The sequence below is a fragment of the Lissotriton helveticus genome, chromosome 4_1 (assembly GCF_964261635.1).
Source record: "Lissotriton helveticus chromosome 4_1, aLisHel1.1, whole genome shotgun sequence".
Taxonomy (NCBI): Eukaryota; Metazoa; Chordata; class Amphibia; order Caudata; family Salamandridae; genus Lissotriton; species Lissotriton helveticus.
In genome coordinates this window covers 1,857,025,060-1,857,031,059 of record NC_136063.1, presented here as the reverse complement: position 1 = coordinate 1,857,031,059, position 6,000 = coordinate 1,857,025,060, and the positions used below count along the sequence as shown (strand labels likewise).

At 39.4% G+C, this 6,000-nt stretch overlaps 1 long non-coding RNA gene across 1 annotated transcript; it reads left to right on the top strand.

Moving 5' to 3' along the window:
- The first annotated feature begins 398 nt into the window (after positions 1-398).
- LOC144827712 (uncharacterized) lies at positions 399-1,680 on the top strand. Its single transcript, XR_013610324.1, has 3 exons — positions 399-469; positions 553-658; positions 1,437-1,680. It is a non-coding gene; the product is annotated as an uncharacterized LOC144827712 (long non-coding RNA).
- The last annotated feature ends 4,320 nt before the right edge of the window (positions 1,681-6,000 follow it).

The window sequence follows — 6,000 nt, the reverse complement described above, 5'->3', positions numbered from 1 at the left end:
CCTTAATATCGAAAAATGATAGGATATTTTATTTCAGGTAACATTAATTGAAATGTTGCAGTAAAAACGCAGTTTACTTTGTTATACTGCTAACTAACATTAAAATTCCCAAGCCAGCCACAATGATTTGCCAACTCAAAGATGGCGGCGTAATTTGTCCTATCTATGTGAGTGACATACTAAAATAATGTTAGTCCTGTTTCGATCTCCAAACGACAGGCTTTATAAACACAGTACTTGGCTGCACTCAATTCTTGCTTCATTTTGGGTGCATGCGGCCACGCTGACGATTTATTCAGCTCTTTATGCAGGTGAGAACTTGAAACTAGCCCTGACTACACCAAGCAATAGTCATGATGCAACAAAATATTTCATATATTTCTGTTGCTTTTGATTTACAGATCTCTTGTCTTCCATAAAGAATTAAAGTAAAGGGGAAGACTCTGTGCGACATCAATTTGCGCAGAAGGTAATAATACATCAAGCATATAAAAAAAAAACTGGTTGTTCATATATTAAATGTAGCATTGATATAAGCATTCTCTCAAACAGATTAACAATTCTTAACCGCCCGCATTAAACTGCGAGAGTTATTTGAGCTGAACCAACCAAAATACATTCAAGTAGAAGATTGCATATGCCACTTACTATACAGAAGGTATGATCTCACTTAAGTTAACCTTTAACCCCAGTTCCATTGAAACTCCAACAGTGCTAATCAAGTTACTCTAATTCTTACACAGGGCATTATCGATCGCCGTTTTTAATCATCAATAAAGTGTATTTGGAGGCTACAAGACCCCATCTTATCAGGTATATATAGATCCTAGATAGATTCTGTGATTTGTAAACCTTTGCATTTAGCAACCAGATTGTAAACTTTGAAGTAAATGGTGTGTAAGTAAATTCTCCCATTGTATAATACCAACTTTTTCTTCGCCTTCAGGGTTGTTAGAATGTTTTGCAAATAATTATATCAAGTATGTGATTAGGACCATACTGTTACATGTTGTAGGAATTCCTGTTTTTAAAACAATTTGTGTGATTAAATCAAAAGCCTTTCTGAGTAGAACTCCAAGTATGCGAGTGCTTCAGTAAGATAAATACATCCTGCAAACACAATGTTTATAAATATGGAAAAAGGGTTAACATAAATAGTGTTGTCATGATAGACATGCCCAGCTTGTGATGGAAAGTTGATATAAATGCATAATTTTCTGAAATTTAGATGTATTGTGTAACAAGGTTCCGCAACAACGCTTACATAGATGTATAAATTGCTGGCTCAATGTACATTTGAACTCAGTTAGACGTCGAATGATTGTCTTTAAACATAGAGAGGGATGGTGTGATATGTATAGAAGAGTAGTTAAAATTATTTTTATCCCAGTATAGGCGATTGAGATTGTTTTTTAATTACAACTCTGTCTTTTCAGGGTTTTTCCAGATATGATTTATATGTCCTGAGGATGGTCTCTTCAACTCAAGACTAGAGACCGAAACGTCGACATATACGCTTTGTCTGTTTAAATAATTGATCAACTGTGAAGAAGCGGACAAGCGCTTACAATTGTTATAGAGAGTTTTTGTTTGATTGTCATTCTTGAATCATTTTCTCCTATAACATTGTTATATTTCTGTACCCTTTTTAAAAAACAATTTATTTTTGGAGTATTAAATACGAACTTTTTCATACACACCTTCTCCCTCTCTTCTCTTTTGGATCACTTGTAGTGACCTATATAAATTGCATAAAAATTTGAGATTGTTGCTTTGCACTATTGGTCTTATACATATAAGGACCTCAAATATTGTTGAAATTCTATGTGAATTGGATAATAACAAAACCCCTTGAAGGTATTCCTACCCTACCATATCCTTTGCCCAAACCCTCAAGGGTATATTGGGTTGCTCATTTGCCGTTACTACCGTTGTGCAAATGTCACTGCTCTTTTGTGGGTGAAAGTTTTTACTATTTCTGCCCCTGTTGGAGGCAGATCGGTCTTATATTTTTAGGCCCATCTGCCCCAAGAGGGGGCAGAAGCTGTTAGACCATGAGGGATTTTATTGTTCATGGCATAAAATGTTTGGGGAGTTGCCCCTTCGGCAAGGGTCGCTCCCCTTTTGGGGGGTCAATATACAGGCTGTTTTAGCCCCATTTGGGGGCAGATAGGCCTTGTATTTTTAACCCTAAGTGCCCCCAAGGGGAGGGGGGGGTCAGAAGCCACTTGACCACCATGGAAAGTTTCTGTGATAATTGTAGTTCGGCTGATGGTCTGAGCGTTTTTCCATTATTTGTGATCCTTACATTTAGCCACGAGGGGAACGGCCAACAAGGAACTACTCCTTGCTGCCCTTGAGCAGACGCCACCACTGACACCGCAAGCCGCGCCCGGAGGCGTGTAAAGGGTACTTGTGGGATCCCCCCCTCTGTGCCTGTCCTTGGCTGGACAAGGCTGGGCTGAGCTGTGTAAGAACCTTTGCAGGGTTTGGGACAATTTTGCTCGACAAGACACAAAACGTGAGTTCTGAAATACTCTTCAAGTCTGTACTTTGGGATTTTTGCCACATTCGCTATATTTTTTTAGGTCATTAACTTGGTTTCTACATTAACAAGCACCAGTTGGGCTGTCTAAAGTCTTCGACTGCTTCCAATCTTATTGTTTTAGGATTTATCCGCTCTTTGACAAAATGGGGAAAAGGAAGACCACTACTAGTGAGGGAACTGCAAAACCTGATGGGCCTCGTTCAAAATGTAGTAGAACAAAAGTTGCCCATAGATCAGCAGCTAATAATTGTGTGCTAAATCGCATAGACGATCTTCTAGAGGAGTGTCAAGGTATCTTAGCTCCAGACTCTAATCCATCTCCCATAGATAATCGTCACGCTCCAGATGAGACTGTACCTCTTATGAGTACAAAACTGAAGACCGCTGCACGAATCCCTTCCATCTTTACCAAACGTGCTACTATGAGCACAAATAACAAGTCTCCCAGCTCAAGTAGGGCAGCGAGGTCAGTAGCAAACCCCGATGACGAAGCACCAGGAATATATGGTTCTTCTCTAGCTGATGATAGAAGTCAGACAGTTGAGGTAAATGGCGATATTGGTGAAATAGATAGTTTGAATATCCCGTCCAGAATCCCCTTGACTAATAGATGTTCTCCTCTACTAGGTTAAATAGACAACAATGTAGACAGAGTGATTGAGGTAGGGATGGAGACACACTTGCCTAGTTCAGGTCTTGCATGTGGGGAGCAAGAGTAGTACGAGTGTAACATTGATAAAAACAGGACCAAGTCATGAGAGTCCACTCTGGGGACAGATATGACCGGGATTATCAATGACCTAAGGGCGGAAGTCAATTCACTTAAATTATTAATTTTTAACCTCAAAGATCAGGTCAAACAACTACCACCCAAAACTTGAGCTCAAGACTATTCCAGTGATACTGTAACACTCCCTTTTTTGCACCAGATAAATGTGGCTCCTCGAAATTCCACGCCCAACATCCCTCCTCTGATGTCCATTTCTACAAGCCCCCCAATAAAATCATTGTACACAAAGGCTCAGGAACTAGATGGTAGAAAGCCAGGTAGAAATAACATATCAAAGGATAACAACAAGGAAGAGACTCACTTGTACTGTCCAATTCCTCGTCAAATGTGCCTAAAATACAGTTACACAATATATAGGATGACCACAATTCCCTAATTAATAAATCAATCCATTGGATCAGACAGGTTAGGGGTTGTAGATCGGTCATCCCAGATCACATATTATGGGCCAAAAGGCTGAGTTACCATGATACTCAATTGGATTGCATCGAGTTACATTTAAGAGAGGGGAAGCTGGTGCATAATTTAATAGCATTGGAAGTGAGAGCATGTCCACCTACTCTGACAGGCATACAGATGAAATATAATGTAAATAGTATGTCCCAGCCCCAAGCCAGGGCCATATTCAGTCTTAGACAAGGTGGATTGACTGGCACCATCGGTCTCTCTGACTTGTACTCCACTATACTGCAAGGAACTGGGCTTACCTAGAGTTTAATCATATTCCCCTGTCCCCAATATTGTTAACCATGAAGCTCAAGAAACGAGGGGCGATATAAGGGCAAACCGACTCCTTGATAAAAAAAGACACACCAAATGTACCAAGCCAGCTATCTATACTTCAATTGATATCATGGAGTATTGCAGGACTGAAAAGGAAGTTGAATGACACTGAATGGCACGAATATATTGATAATAATTAAGTTTGCTTGCTACAAGAAACATGGGCCCAGGAAACATATTGTGTGAATACCACCCCCTCATTAAGAGGCAGACCGTTGGGTGGGCTAGTTATATGGGTTAAGATCAACCTCACTGTTGATATAACCCAGTTGGTCTTTGCATCACAGGGTATAATTGGAATAAAAATCTCTACGATTGATAAAACTGAAATACATATAGTAAACATCTACAAAAGACCAAGCCATTGAGTAAGGAATCCCCTGTACTAGAGCTATTAGATGAGTACTTAAGCATAATAGATCCAAGGGCTATAGTAATTGTGGGGGGGGATTTCAACTGCAAGTACGAACCAGTAGTGGATTTAGAAAATATTTTTGAAGAGGAGGATATTGCAAATAATATTCATCCATTGGATAGTAACCCTGTAGTACCCTATACAGTTTTAGTATTGCAACTTACTCGACTAGTCATAGGGCATGCACTCAGGGCCTGCAATGGTCGTTTACCGTCCGATAGACCAATTGCTGCTACATTCAGCAGGGGGAGCTGCAAGAGCATCATCGATTACATACTGGTCCCCACCAACTTTTGGTCAAATGTCCATGACTTAAAGATGAAATTAGAGCTGACAGTGATCACTATCCTCTGTGTCTCACAATAGCAGGTTATTCTTTTGATCCTACTATTTGAGTAGACAATGACAATATTCACCCTTCAATTGAACCCACAGTTACCAATAATCGTAGAGCTCTGAAATGGCCTTCTGTAGTAGGTAAAGATGAGATCATGACACATATTTATAACATGTTTTCAGACGTTATCTCCCCATATATTGACTTGCTACTGCAGAGTTTCCAATAATACAGATCCACAACATAATACCAGACAAATTAAGACCAATTCTGAGTAGGATGCCTGGGGTGAAAGTAGGGGGGTAGGATAGCTATCAACTATCCAGTAAACCAATGGTATAATAGTGAGTGTTGTAAAGCCAAGTGTGAAATAATTACGGTAGCAAGAAATAATGATGGTATTATACTAAGAGATAAAAGGTTAAAATATAACAAAAATTGTTAACTCAAACCAAGAAAGAGTGGGATGATAGTGGCTGGACGGAACTGATTATTGCAGCAAAAAGTAAGGATCATGTAAGTGTCTGTAGTTTGATAGCTAAAGGTACCAAAGAGCTCTTTTTAGATCCAGGTACTTGGGTAGACCACTTCTCTAAAATGTATTCAGGAACTACAAAGGATACAGTAAACATCCAGTAAGGTAACGCAACAAATTCTGAAATAACAACACCGTTCAATAGTCTTGAGGACACCCTAGCATCAATCAATTCAATAAAACCAGGGAAAGCCCCAGGCCCAGATAAACTGCTTGGCAACCTGCTAAAGCACAAAAAAGCTGAATGGGGGCCATACGACAACTGCCTCTGCAATGCTGTGGTGGCCGATGCTCCAATACCCGAGTCCTGGAAAGGAGCTGAAATCATTACTATTTTTTAAAAAGGAGACCGCAAAAACCCTGCTAATTACCAGCCAATAAGTTTAATTGCAGTACTTCAAAAAACATATGCCAAGCAGATTTTATCAAAATTAAATGATTGGATTGAGGAGAATCACATTTTATTCATATACCAGGCTGGGTTTAGAGCCAAGACTAGTACCATTGCTTACGTTTTTAGATTTGTTTGTATGAGCTAGAAATATACGATTTAAAAACAAGGCCACTTGTACATAGCTTTTATAGATTTGAA